Below are 15681 nucleotides of genomic sequence, written 5' to 3'. Positions count from 1 at the left end.
GACCTCTCTTAAGACCTTAGAGGAGAAGGCAACAAGACCTAGTCTGGAGCCCAATCCTCTTCCACCTCGGCCCAGATGAGACCTTCCCCCATAGCTTCCTGGGAAGGAGTGTGTGATGGCGGATTCTGTCTTTAAACAATTTCCTCACGGTGGCAGTAGTGATTCACAATCTCATGGAAACCCTATCTCGGCGCACTCTTCCCCCGCCTTTTATGTCTGAAAAAACGCCACTCAGAGAAAAAAGGCGCCACCAAATCTGGCTGCATGGAGATTTGTACAATTTGGTGCAACCTTGTCTTACTGTTGAATTTTTGCTTTTTTTCTATCCATCTGAAAACAAAATGAGGCCTGAACCACCCATGCTCCTCAGGAATCTTGTTCTTTCAGAAATTAAATATACTCCTCACTGTGTCTATCTGGATAGGATTTACTTCACACAGTTACAGTCCAGCAAGTTCCATGGCATCAAATTGTCTCCTTCAGGTGATAAACTTGGTGGATAAAAGTGCAATAAGGAAAAAATTATTTGAAACTAGGAAGAGATCTTTGGCAAACAATTTACAAATCTTGGTGGTCTTTGACCTGGTTTCCCGCCCAGAAAACTAGGAGTTCTTCATGTTCTAGCCTCATGTGTTGCATTGTAGGCAAAAATTTGGTTTAAGTCATAGAGTAAGGACCATCTGGTCGTTACTCCTTGGCCTATATACTCCACATGGCATGATCCTCATAGTCCCTATGTTCAGTTCCTATCGAGATTACTCAGTTTCATCTCATGGTCTCAACATTTAACACCAGAACACCGCATGTTCCCATGCATTACATATTCTTCAGGGATTTCCTGAGACATTAGATGCTGTGTGTGTGGCGGATGGGTGTGTGTGTTATGTCCTGTTCCTTGGAGCAAGAGTTAGCAGGCTTTCAGGCAGTGTTACTGTATCACAGTCCTTTGTTGCAGCAGTATGAAAACATCAAAGACAGGCCTGTTCCAGGTGTGATAAAGCAGGAGCCAGTATGTTTTCTGATAGTCTCAAGGGCATCTAGTTGTCTAAAGACTGAAAGGACCTAAAGTTTTACATCTTCCAGTAGAGTTGTTTTTTGGTTTTGTTTTTTTAGATGGAGTCTTGCTCTGTCGCCCAGGCTGGAGTGCAGCAGCACGATCTCAGCTCACTGCATCCTCCGTCTCCCAGGTTGAAGGGATTCTCTTGTCTCAGCCCCCCGAACAGCTGAGACTACAGATGGGCTCCACCACGTTTGGCTAATTTTTGTATTTTTAGTAGAGACGGGGTTTCACCATGTGGGTCAGGGTGGTCTCGAACTCCTGACTTCATGTGATCAGCCCATCTCGGCCCCCCAATGTGCTGGATTACAGGCTTAAGCGACTGTGCCCGGTCGTTCCTTTTTATTTTTTATTTATTTACTTTTTTTAATGTAGTTGTTACACATAAAGGGATGGGAAACAAAAGGAGAGAAAAGGATTGAAAATTAATCCACATTTTTAAAAGTGCTTGTCTGTTGGAGGTAGCATTACCCATGATCTCACTTTCTTAGTGGTGGCAGTGAACCGAGTTACCCCGAGTAACAGGCGGCATATCCATATAGGTCGACAGCAACTTCAGTCCTTGCCTCCTCCGAAGAAATAACTCGACTGAGGGGCATAAAGCAGAAAAAGAGACTGAGGCAAGATTCAGAGCAGGAGTGGAAGTTTCTTTAACAGGCTTTAGAACAGGAAAGAAAGGAAAGAAAGAACCCTTGGAAGAGATCCAAGTGGGTGCCTGAATGGCCAAGAGAACAAAAAGACCTTTTAACCTTGATCCTGGGACCTTATAGGCTCGCCTCTTGCCCATGATTCTTCCTTTAGGGTGAGCTTTCCACATGCGCAGTGCTCTCCTTACCCTTTGGAATTGAGCACTGTGCAGTGTGTTTAGGGAGTTATACACATGCCTATCTGAGGCTTTTTTCTTTTTTCCAGTGGCATGTACCCGGAACATCATATTTCGCCATTTTGTGTCTTAATACGCATGCCCAAGAAGCTGCTTCTCCCTGGGGCCTGCATTCAATTCGCACTTTTAATATTAACAGATGCGGATCATCAGGAGATTGTCTCTCCCAGGCTACCAAATTATCATTTTTAGAGGGGCAATGTGATCATTGCCGAACCATCATGTGACATTCCTACTGGGTGGGGGATAGCCCTTTCCTGCCCTGCTCATTGCCTATCTAACTACCTGTAACTACTTTTTCGTATGTGACTGTTGTGTCAGGCACATTTTGAAGAAGGATGAGTGTTCCTACAAATTCAAAAACAGGTAGCAAAAGTGACGTCAATGACAATGGTGCAGTAGACACTTTCTGTAGTCCATCTCTCCAGAAAAGCAACTCAAAATAATCCATAATATATAATTAAGAAGATCATTTTCTCAGCACGATATATGGGCCATTTATTAAAACCTACAGCTAATAATATAGTCAAGAGGTAAAGACTGAAAACTTTGCTCCTAAAATCATGAACAGGAGAACGCCCACTTTTGCCACTTCTCTTAAACATTATACTTAAAATCTAGCTGGGGTCATCAGGCAATGAAGATATATAAGAAGTATCCCAATTGAAAAGAAAAAATGGAAATTATTTCTCTTCACAAATACGATGATCTTATAAAAAATGCTGCCAGGCACAGTGGCTCACACCTGTAATCCCAGCACTTCGGGAGGCTGAGGCATGTAAATCACCTGAGATCAGGAGTTCAAGACCAGCCTGGCCAATATGGTGAAACCCCGTCTCTACAAAAATACAAAAATTAGCTGGGCATGATGGCGGGTGCCTGTAATTCCAGCTACTCGGGAGGCTGAGGTGGGAGAATCGTTTGAACCCAGGAGGCAGAGGTTGCAGTGAGCCAGGATCGTGCCATTGTACTCCAGCCTGGGCGACAGAGCAAAACTCCAGTCAAAAAAAAAAAAAAAAAGAAAGCTTAAAAACCCAGAAAAACAGTATTAGAGGTAGTGAACAAGATCCAGCAAGCAACTGCAGGACAGAACATTAACTTGGAAAAATCAGTTGTACACTAGCAATGAATAATCTGAAAATTCAATTAAGAAAGCAATTCCATTTACAATAGCATCAAAATGAATCATAATTTCAGGACAATAATTAACTAAATAGATGAAAGTCTTGTACGCTGAAAATCACAAAATAATGGAGAAGTTAAAGATAACCTAAATTTTAATAAAGAACATCCTGTGGTAATGGGTCTGAAGACTAAATATTTTTAACATGGCAATACTACCCATAGAGATCTATAGATTTAATGTAATCCTTATTGTTATCTAATGAGCATTTTTTTTTTTTTGTAAAAAAGGAACACAAATCCTAAAGATCCTATTGAATTGCAAGAGATCTGAATAACCAATGTAAAGTCTGAATAAGAAAAACCAAGGTGGAAGACTAAACTTATTAGGAAAGCTAGAGTAATCAAAGCAGTGTGATAATCGAATAAGAATACACACAGTGATTAATGGAAAAGATGGAGTGTCTGGAAATAAACTCAGACATTGTGGTCAATTCATTTATGACAAAGTTATTAAGGTCATTTTATGAGTAGTTAATAGAGTCTTTAACAAATAGTACTTAGACAACTGGTTATCCACATGCAAAAGGATGAATTTAGACCTCTACCTCACATTATATGCAAAAATTAACTCAAAATGTATCAAATTTCTAAATATAAGAGCTAAACCTATAAAACCTTCAGGGAAACTATAGGGATACATCTTCACAACTTTAGATTTGGCAGTGACTTATGAGCTATACCACCAAAAGCAGCAATAACAAAAGAAAAAATAAATTGGACTTCCCTGAAATTAAAAACTTTTCGCATCAAAGTACACAATTCAGAACTTGAAAAGCCAACTTACAGAATGGGAGGAAATATTTCCAAATAAATTATCTAAAAACTTCTAATATCCAGTAAAAACAAATAACTCTTAAAACTCAACAATAAACAGACAAATAACCCAATTTTTAAAAAATAGGCAAAGGGAGAGTGATATTACCAACATGGTAGAGCAGAAGTGATCTGACTTTACCTCAAAGAAAAGTAAAAACAGTTGTGTAGAGACAAGATTATTAGAAGCAATATTCCAGAACTGAACATTGAGAGAGACTGTGACGATCCATGGGGTTATAAGGAAGTGAAAAAGTATGAGCAGCTAGAAAGACTAATGGACTTCTCTCTCCATGATTCCCCAACCCAAAGCTGCTAGGCACCATGTAGAAAAGACCCCCTTGACTGGGCGCGGTGGCTCATGCCTATAATCCCAGCACTTTGGTAGGCCGAGGCAGGTGGATCACCTGAGGTCAGGAGTTTGAGACCAGCCTGACCAATATGGTGAAACCCCGTCTCTACTAAAAATACAAAAATTAGCCGGGCGTGGTGGTGTGCCCCTGTAATCCCAGCAACTTGGGAAGCTGAGACAGGAGAATTACTTGAACCTGGGAGGCGGATGTTGCAGTGAGCCCAGATTGCGCTACTGCACTCCAGCCTGGATGACAGAGTGAGACTCCACCCCCCCGCCCCCCTTCAATAAAAAGGAAGAAAAGAAAAAAAGAAAAGTCCCTCTTGGTTCACAGTTTCCTCTGTAAAATGTGAGATCAAGGGAGAGAGCTAGCTTCTCTCCCATTTTGGTGTCCTTTGCAGGAATCCTATTCTTGCCTCAATCCCTAGGAGGCATCCTGACTGCCTGTAGGAAGAAAAATCCCTGAGGGGGTAGTCTGAGACTGAAAGTGGAGTTGAAGCTAGCAACCCCAGTGCATTAAATGTGGGGACTTCTCTTTTACTCAGGCAAAGAAGATCTCAAACCAGAGAGGGACATCAGCAACAACATGAAAATGAACAGGAATGGTAAAAGAACAGGAAAGGCTAGACTTATATAAAATAGATTAAAGTCAAAAACTGTAGAGAGAGACAAAGAAAGTCATTGTATAACAGTAAACATGCCGGCCGGGCGCGGTGGCTCACGCCTGTAATCCCAACACTTTGGGAGGCCAAGGCGGACGGATCACGAGGCTAGCAAATCGAGACCTTCCTGGCTAACACGGTGAAATCCTGTCTCTACTAAAAATACAAAAATTAGCCGGGCGTGGTGGCGGGCGCCTGTAGTCCCAGCTGCTCCGGAGGCTGAGGCAGGAGAATGGCGTCAACCTGGGAGGGGGAGCTTGCAGTGAGCGGAGATCGCACCACTGCACTCCAGCCTAGGCGACAGAGCCAGACTCAAAAAACAAACAAACAAACAAAACAAAAAAAAAAAATGAAGATGCCAATTCAGTAAAAGGATATAACAATTTAAAATATGTATGTACCCAACACTGGAACACACAAATAGATAAGGCGAACATTTGGAGATCTAAATGGAGAGATAGACTGGTGTACAATAGTGGGAGACTTCAGTACCCCACTTTGAGTAATAGACAGCTTATCCAGACAAAGAAACATTGGAATTAAACTGTACTCTAGACCAAATGAACTTAACTGACATTTACAAAATATTTCATCCAATTGCTGTAGAATATACATTCTTGTCATCAGTCAGCACATGGAACACTCTCCAGTATAGAGCATGTGTTAGGCCACAGAACAAGGCTCAACAAATATAAGAAAAGACCTGAAAATATGAAATTACCAGAAGAAGAGACTGCGGAAATGCTTTAAGACATCATTTTGGGCAATGATTTTTTTGTGGGAGACCTCAAAAAGCACTGGCAATCAAAGCAAAAATGGACAAATTAGAGTAAATCAAGCTAGAACGCTTCTGCCCAGCAAATAAAACAATAAAGTGAGGAGACAACCTACAGTAAGAGAGAATATCTTTGCAAACTTAAAAAAGCTCAGCTCAATAGAAAAAAAAAAACAAATATATCTGATTTACAAATGGGCAAATGATCTGAATAGACATTTCTGAAAGAAAGACACACAAATGGCTAACGGATACATGAAAAAATGCTCAACATCACTAATCATCAGGGAAATGCAAATCAAAACTACAGTGGGATACCATATTTCCCCAGTTCAAATGGCTCTTACAAAAAAGACAGAGAGTAACAGATGTTGGCTAGTAAGCAGAGAAAGAGGAATGCTTGTATAATGTTGCCTGCAATGTACATTAGTACAATCTCTATGAGACACAGGATGGACTTTCCCAAAAATACTAAAAATAGAATTACCATATGATGTAGCAGTCCCACTGCTGGGTATATATCCAAAAGAAAAGAAATCAGTACTATATATATATATGCATATATATATGCATTCTCATGTTTATTGCAGCATTATTCACAGTAGTCAAGATATGGAATCAACCTAAGTGTTCGTTAATGGATGAATGGATTAAGAAGCTGTGGCATACATATAAAATGGAAGATTATTGAGCCAGAAAAAAGAATGGAATTCTGTCATCTGCAGCAACATGAATGGAACTTTAGGACACTATGTTAAGTGAAATAAGCCAGATACAGAAAGACAAATTATCACATGTCCTCACTCATATGTAGGAGCTAAAGGAATCCATCTCATGGAATGTATAGAGTAGAATGGTGGGTACCAGAAGTTAGGAAGAGAGGGGAATGAAGAGAGGTTGGTTAATGGCTACAAAAGTACAGTTAGACAGAAGGAGTAAGTTCTAGTGTTCAACAGCACAGTTAGGACATCTATAGTTGACAATAATTTAATGGTTATTTCCAAATAGATAAAACACATTTGAAATGTTCCCAAACACAAATAATAAATGCAGTAGGGGATGAGTATCCCAGTTTTCCTTTTTTGGTTATCACACATTTTATGCATGCATCAAAATACCTTGTGTACCCCATAAATATGTACAACTATAATGCATCAATTTAAAGAATAGGCAAAGGTCTTAAATAGACAATTCTCCAAAGAAGATACACAAATGACCAACAATTACATGAAAACATGCTTCCATTATTAGTGTTTTCAGGAATGTAAATCAGAACCACTTCATGATACCACTTAACACCCACTAGAATGGATACTACTTAAAAAGAACAAATATGGGTGGGGAGGCGGAGAAATTGGAACCCTTCTGCAGTGAAGGTGGGAATGCTAAATTGCGCATCTGCTATGGAAAGCAGTTTATCAGTTCTTCAAAAATTTAAACATAGAAATAACCGTATGACCTAGCAACTCTATTCCTAAGTATACTCCGCAAACAATTGAAAGCAAATACTCAAACAAGTACCTGTATATACTCACTGTATATGTTTATTAACAATACCCAAAAGGTGAACACAAGCAAACATCAATCACTTGATGAATGGATAAACAAAATGTGATATATACATATGGATATTATTCAGCTACAAAAAGAAATGAAGTACTGACATATATTACAACATGGATGAAATTTGAAAACATGCTAAGTGAAAAAAGCAAAATGAAAAAGGCCCCTCAGTAGTGAGGGAAAGCAGATGAGTGTTTGCCAGGGGCTCAGCATAGAGTAGAATGGGGAATGACTGCTTCATGGGTCCAGGGTTTTCTTTTGTGGTAATGAAAATGATTTGCCACTACACAGAGATAGTGCTTGCACTGCATTGTGAATGTACTAAATGCCACTGAATTTCACACATTTTAATGGTTAATTATATGTTACATGAATTATACCAACACAGTTTTTAAAAGTGCCAATATTTTTAAACCTATCATTAGTTCCAAGAATAACTAATTACATTTGAAAAGTACTTAAGTTATCAGTGAAGACAACTTGTTTTAACAATTATACTACAGGGGAATTTGAACATTAGTTTATAAATGTACATATTATATGTGCAAAGGAACAAATCATAATACGTAGCCCAAACATTTTAAAAGTGATTATTTCTTTTCACTATGTTTGACCTACCATATGTTTTCTGCTTATAATTCTTAAAATTCTTCTAGAGTAAAATATAAAAAAACTTAAGCACTCAAAAGTATATATTGATATGGATATATTCAAAGATTATAAGGTGATGCTGAGGATTTTGGACAAAATTTCAAATAGTATGAATCCAGTTATATTGAAAGTAAAATGTGTGCGGGACTCTGTGTATATTCATATCTGTTCATATGCATATACAAATGTTTAAATACCATATATATGTTTTTTTTACACAGGATCAGACTCTGTTGCCCAGACTGGAGTGCAGTGGCATGATCATGGCTCAATGCAGCCTCAACATCCCTGGACTCAGGTGATCCGTTCACCTCCACTTCCTGAGTAGCTGGGACTACAGGTACATGCCACCATGCCTGGCAATTTTTTTTTTTTTTTTTTTTTTAGAGACAGGGACTCGCTACATTGCCAAAATTGCTAATTGCTAAATTGGTCTTGAACTCTTAGGCTCAAGCGATCCTCCTGCCTCAGCCTCCAAGAGTGCCGGGATTAGAGTTGTGAGCCACCACGCCTGGCCAATGCCATATATTTTATATCATGGTCAGTGTTATACTGAGCATGCGTTTGAATGTGGTATTTTTGACCAACAAATTCATATCTTTAATTCATAGTTACATAAACAGAGACGTTAATGAAACATTATAGCTTCATGTGAGTAGTGTGAATACATCCATCTCAAAGTTTTACTGGGGTTCACATCTAAGTGACTGAATATGAGACGTACCTATTTCAATTATCATTTATTGAATTTTGTTTTCTTTCTTTTGAGATTTTAAAGATAAAATTTGAAGGTAAGAATTAGAGATAAAAATTCAAAAATAATTTTTAAATCCTAATTTTCAGAGGCATAACTATGTAAAATATATATATGTGTTTCTGTATGTATAAATAGATTTTATACATTAAAAAAGCAAGGTGAGATCTTAATTCTTAATGACTAGTCCAATCACATAGTTCTTTGCAAATATTGTCCAAAATTCAGAAATTGCAAATTTTATATGACAATTTCAAAAACTTGTCAGAAATCAAATTTTAGAATGAAAATCTTCATTCATACTATGGAATATTCATACTAAAATGCAGTGCATAGCTAAATCCAATTTAAATATAAATTCATCGTGTTTATATATAGAACTTTTTATCTATGTATTGAAAAATGGAATAAATATGGAAAAGGGTATCAGTGTTTAATATACAGTTTTATGAGACTGCTTTTCTCTTGATCAGCACATGGGTTTTTTTTTTTTACTTCTTTGCAAATTCCACCTTTTCGTTGCTAATGAGAAAATATAGGACTGAATCCTAACTGGAAAGCAGTAACACATATACACAGCAAAGTTATAGGGCAGTCTTAAGCCATGGCCATTTAATGACACAGGAAAATGTTTGTGTTCCAACGTTAAATAATGAAACCATGAGACAAAATCCTGTGATCCATCTGATTAAAATTTATAGTCATTCCTGTGTTTGTGTCCATTCGAATCGGGTTCTGTGTCTCTGTCAAGCTTGAGAGCTACCTGGTCCCTTATCTTAGAGCTCCACTAAATGGCAGCCTCCCACTCAACATATAGGGCCCAATGCCTAGATCAGAACATGAAATGGAACTCCTAGGGAACCTGGGTAGGGAGTCAGGACAAGAACCACATGGCCTGGCTGGGCGCGGTGGCTCACGCCTGTAATCCTGGCACTTTGGGAGGCCGAGGCAGTCGGATCAGGAGGTCAGGAGATCCAGACCATCCTGGCTAATGCGGTGAAACCCCGTCTCTATTTAAAAAAAAAAAAAAAAAAAAAAAAAAATTAGCCAGTCGTGGTGGCGGGCGCCTGTAGTCCCTGCTACTCAAGAAGCTGAGGCAGGAGAATGATGTGAATCCGGGAGGCGGAGCTTGCAGTGAGCCGAGATCGCGCCACTGCACTCCAGCCTGGGCGACAGAGCATGACTCTGTCTCAAAAAAAAAAAAAAAATGAACCACATGGCCTGGTGCCTAGATTTGCTCTTCTCCAAGACCTTAGGTGTCAACATTTGTTTGTTTGTTTGTTGTTTCCTTAGGCATGGATCCCTAAGGTCTGCCCCAGTACTATAAGACAATTTGATGTAAGAAAACACAGCTGATATAATGCTGAGTGAAGAAGAGTATAAATGAGAAGATTGGTTGTGTGGATACTGAGTTCATGAAAGGAGGAGATGATTGATGAGGGTGAGTGGATCACACCTTGGTTTAATATCCAATGGAAAACAAATCAAAATGCTGAGAGTGGAATAAGTTTACACAAATTGAGCAAACTGCTAAGTAGTTCTAGTTTCTAGTGTCTTTGTCTCTTCTTGGCCTTTTTTTGAAATGTGATGGGCGGGAGAATAGCGCTTAGAGCAAAGTCAGTTGGTTTCTCCCGTACAATACTGCCATCGTGCGGAAACAGTTTCGTAGCATCCAAAGCCGTGAGCGTTTCCTCCATGTGAGCCCTAGCAATTGAGGAAGGAAAAGCCAGTGAAGGCTGAACAGGCCTGAGACACAAGTTGATCTTCCTATCCTTTTCTCTGAGGCCTGGCAGAAGCAATGAGCAAATGCAAAGTCTCCGTGAAGTATCTGCTGAGTGAGGGAGCAGGACTGAGCCAGCTGCTTCCAGGAAGTTTTGGCACAGGCAGTAGAGGACAGGGCCTCAGTTTTCTCATAGTGGGGACAAGGCTAGAAAATGATACAGCCAAGTACACACCCTTGGGGCATTTATGTTATGAATATGCCCTTGGGAACTTTAGGCAACCTGGTTGTCCTTGTGTTGTGGGGCTGTGACATTTATAGCAGCAGTGTTGGCTGGCAATGACAGGCCAATTCCAGGAACCATCTATCTGAAGTCAGTGTCACTCACATGGTCCTCAATACACTAAAATTCTAACCACCATTGCCTATAGCTAGAAGGACCTCTGTAGAGCAGTGAGGATACACTGACATGCCTATGTGGGCCAGATCATCTTTTAGGAGAGCTGATATGCTAAAGTGGAATGAAGGCCAAGAATGTGATAGAAGACCTAAGCAATTATCTGAGCGCACAAGCCAGCAGCTTCTGTGACTTTATAAGTTCAGGAGAAAGTCTTTTGTCATAATAGGACATGGATGTCATCTCAGTTCTCTCAAGGAGGGCAGATAGGTGGCTCTTTTCTGTTCGATGTCCTTGATAAGTATGGCATTGTTTAGGCCTGAGCAAATCATTATCTACTGCATCCTAGCTAGTATTTTCTGTAGCAGCTTCAAATCTATTTCCTAATGAAGATATCCAACCTTTGGTGTGGAGAACTCTAGATACTTTATGACTCATAATTGAGAATCAAAATGGTGACTAAAAGTGTATGGGTGACTTGATCCTCATGACATTCTTCCTCAGAATTTATTATTTTAGTATCTGAATTCTTAATGAAAGGAATTAATGTTAGTCTGGTTCTGCACTGTGACATTACAGTGCTTAAAGAGCTTGTTCAGGTATGACCTCTCCTGGCCTCTGAGGATTCAGGCAGGCATTCCGGGGTAAGGCATTCTAGGGTAACCTAGCTTTTTTGACATCTTTGACTTTGTCTAGTTGAGTGATGATCTGCATACATAAATGCTATTGGCATACACAAGTGTCTTGGAGACTCTCTGGGAAGCATTTCTCCATGACCCTTGATATCTTACCTCCCCAGAGTATTTCACCTAAAGTAGACTTAGACGTCTTTTAAACTACCTCCTATGGAGGAATAGTTTGACCCGACCATTTTCATGGAAGAATACAGACCTACCTATGGGACAGTGTCTCATATCTGAAGGTAGAAATGCTGGTGTCCCCAAACCTAGAATTGTTTAGGCTAAGTGATCTTTTATTCACCCCTTGCTAACTATCTTTAATAGAGGGATATTATTATATTATTATATGCCTGGGCAGTGGATAGAAGCCTGGCAAGGAAATCACACCTAGCCAAGTACCAGTGGTAGTGACAAGGAGGTTGATTGGTTTATTCTGCAATGGAAGATAGTGTGGAGGGGCAATGAGCCTATCATTCCCATTTAGGTTGGATACATGTCATTCGTCTGCACCAGGTAGTCCCTTTAGCCATCATAAAATCTTAATTGCATTCTCTGTGTCCTCATAAACAGCCATTCCTTGCCTCTGATTTAGGGAGAAAAGCAAATTGTTGAACCTTGTGGATTAAACCTACCACACCATAAGATAAATAATAAATAACAAAGTAAAGTGTATTTTACTCTACTTTTTTTTTTTTTTTTTTTTTTTGAGGTGGAGTCTTGCTTTATCACCCAGGTTGGAGTGCAGTGGTGCAATCTCGGCTCACTGCAAGCTCTGCTTCCTGGGTTCATACCATTCTCCTGCCTCAGCCTCCTGAGTAGCTGGGACTACAGACGCCGGCCACCACGTCTGGCTAATTTTTTGTATTTTTAGTAGAGACGAGGTTTCACCATGTTAGCCAGGAAGATCTCGATCTCCTGACCTCGTGATCGGCCCGCCTTGGCCTCTCAAAGTGCTGGGATTACAGGCATGAGCCACCGCGCCCAGTGCATTTTACTCTACTTCTAACATGTCATAACCTTAAACCAAACATATAGTCATGTACGTATTCTAGAGAGCCAATATGCACATTGTGATGCATCTGTAAAAAATTGAACAAAAAATGAATGGTGTATACATTTCTAAAGGAATGTTTCTGAGCATATATTTTTCAGAGTTACCTTCATTTACACTGAAGGCTTGCAATGTTGAAAACACCATTTATGATATTCAAATAAATTCATCCTCCTGAAAGCTTTGTTAAAATACACACTTGATCTGCTCCAAACCGCAATGTAGAGTGTGACCCAATTTCAATACAGATTTGTTATTTGCATGAAATTAGGAATGTATATATAGCCAGGCATGGTGGCTCACACCTGTAATCCCAGCACTTTGGGAGGCCAGGGTGATTGGATCACTTGCGGTGAGGAGTTGGAGAACAGCCTGGCCAACATGGCGAAATCCTGAGTCTTAACTAAAAATACAAAACAACTGGGGATGGTCGAGGTGGCTCACGCCTGTAATCCCAGCACTTTGGGAGGCCTAGGCGGGCAGATCACGAGGTTGGGAGATGGAGACCATTCTGGCTAACATGGTGAAACTCTGTCTCTACTAAAAACACAAAAATTAGCCAGGCGGGTGGCATGTGCTTTTAGTCCCAGCTACTCAGAAGGCTGAGGGAGGAGAATCACTTGAACCTGGGAGACAGAGGTTGCAGTGAGCAGAGATCACACCACTGCACTCCAGCTTGGGTGACAGAGCGAGACTCCGTCTCAAAAAAAAAAAAAAAAAACAACAAACAGAAAAAACAAGTAACCAGCCCTAGTGGCGTGCACTTGTAATCCCAGCTATTCAGGAGGCTGAGGCAGGAGAATTGCTTGAACTGTTTGCAATGAGCCGAGATCTCGCCATTTCACTTCAGCCTGGGAGACAGAGAGAGTTTTAGTCTCAAAAAAGAAAAAAATAATGTGTATATATCAGGGAACCTGCCCCGATATTCACGTAGGTTCTTTTCTATTTTCCTTAAGCATCGGCCAGCTTGAGAAATAAAGGGACAGAGTACAAAAGAGAGAAATTTTAAAGCTGAGCGTCTGGGGGAGACATCAAATGTTGGTAGGTTCCGTGATGCCCCACAAGCTGCAAAAACCAGCAAGTTTTTATTAGGGATTTTCAAAAGGGGAGGGAGTGTGCGAATAGGTGTGGGTGACAGACATCAAGTAGTTTACAAGGTAATAGAATATCACAAGGCAAGTGGAGGCAGTGCGAGATCACAGGACCACAGGACCGAGGTGAAATTAAAATTGCTAATGAAGTTTCGGGCACCATTGTCATTGATAACATCTTATCAGGAGACAGGGTTTTTGAGATCAACCAGTCTGACCAAAATTTATTAGGCGGGAATTTCCTCTTCGTAATAAGCCTGGGAATGCTATGGGAGACTGGGGTCTATTTCACCCCTGCAGCCTCGATCATAAGAGACAGCTACGCCCAGGGAGGCCATTCATAGGCCTACTCCCAGGCATGTATTCTCTTTCTCAGGGATGTTCCTTGCTGAGAAAAAGAATTCAGCGATATTTCTCCCATTTGCTTTTGAAAGAAGAGAAATATGGCTCTGTTCCGCCCCGCTCACTGGCTGTCAGAGTTTAAGGTTATCTCTCTTATTCCCTGAACAATTGCTGTTATCCTGTTCTTTTTTCAAGGTGCCCAGATTTCATATTGCTCAAACACACATGCTGTAAAATTTGTGCAGGTAATGCAATTATTACAGGGTCCTGAGGCGACATATATCCTCCTCAGCTGACAGGATTAAGAGATTAAAGTAAAGACAGGCATAGGAAATCACAAGGGTATTGATTGGGGAAGTGATAAGTGTCCGTAAAATCTTTACAATTTATGTTTAGAGATTGCAGTAAAGACAGGCATAAGAAATTACAAAAGTATTAATTTGGGGAACTAATAAATATCCATGAAATCTTCGCAATCCAAGTTCTTCTGCCATGGCTTCAGCCGGTCTCTCCGTTTGGGGTCCCTGACTTCCTGCAACATGTATATATATAGTATATATGTATATACTATATATATACGTATATATAATACATGTGTATACATATGTGTAATATACATATGTATACACATATGTGTAATATACATATGTATATATAATATATATGTGTATATATATTATAATATATATTATATTATATATTTTATATATATTATATTATATATTATAATATATATTATATTATATATTTTATATATATTATAATATATATTATATTATATATTATATATATATTATATTATATATATTATTATATATTATATTATATAATATATAATATATAATATAATATATTATATATTATATTATATATTATATAAATAATATTTTTCTCAATCTTTGTCAAGCATTATTCTTTAATTATTCTTTAGTGGGAGAATACTGTAAGACTTATATCTAAATAAGACAAATTATAAAATACACATGCACACACACACACACACAAACAGACACACCCCATAAAGTCTCAGGAAATACTTGAAGAATATATAGTGTCATGGGAACATGCCGAGTTTTGATATTAAATGACGAGACCATGAGATGAAACTGTGAATAACCTTGACAGGAATTGAAGATATGTAGTATGAGTATCATGCCATGTGGAGCACATATGGCATGCAGTAATGACAGGTATCTGGTCCCTCCTCTATGGTTCATGTCAAATTGTTGTCTGCGATGCAACACATGAGCTAAAACATGAAGAACTCCCTGGTTGTCTGGAAGGGGAGCCAGAACAGAGACCACCAGGATTTGTAAATCCTGGTGGTCTCGGAATCTCAAGCAATTTTATCCCTGTGACTTCATCCCCAAATTCATCCCCTGAGGGAGACAGTTTGATGCCATGGAAAGTACTGGACCTATAAATTTAAGGTAAATCGTAATCATATAGACTAGGTTAGGAGGATTTTAAATGTCTGAACAAATAAGATTTCTGATGAGGGTGGGTGGTTTCGGCCTTGGTTTGATTTCAGATGGAAAACAAAAGCAAAATTGCCACAATAAGACCAGATGACTCCAAACTGGGCAAAAAGCAAGGCAGCCATGTTTCCTTGTGCCTTTGTCTCTGGGTGGCGTTTTTTCAGACAAGAAGGGCGGGAGCAGAAGACTCCAAGACACCTGTTGGCACATCTAGAGCACTACTGCCA

General features: G+C 39.5%; 1 protein-coding gene across 3 annotated transcripts in view; it reads left to right on the top strand.

The window, feature by feature from the left end:
* LOC100938331 (MAPK regulated corepressor interacting protein 2-like) overlaps nt 1-15681 on the top strand; it is a 136009-nt gene that overhangs the window by 51942 nt on the left and 68386 nt on the right. For 2 of the 3 annotated variants that reach the window (XR_010139054.1, XM_063721405.1), the window contains 2 exons: nt 8163-8281; nt 9989-10136. The gene's annotated coding sequence lies outside the window, so the exon portion shown is untranslated. The remainder of the gene's footprint in view (nt 1-8162; nt 8282-9988; nt 10137-15681) is intronic. The other variant, XR_002913214.3, reaches the window with a different exon arrangement.

Source organism: Pongo abelii, chromosome X (assembly GCF_028885655.2).
Source record: "Pongo abelii isolate AG06213 chromosome X, NHGRI_mPonAbe1-v2.0_pri, whole genome shotgun sequence".
In the NCBI taxonomy this organism is placed as follows: Eukaryota; Metazoa; Chordata; class Mammalia; order Primates; family Hominidae; genus Pongo; species Pongo abelii.
This window is presented reverse-complemented; position numbering and strand designations above follow the sequence as displayed.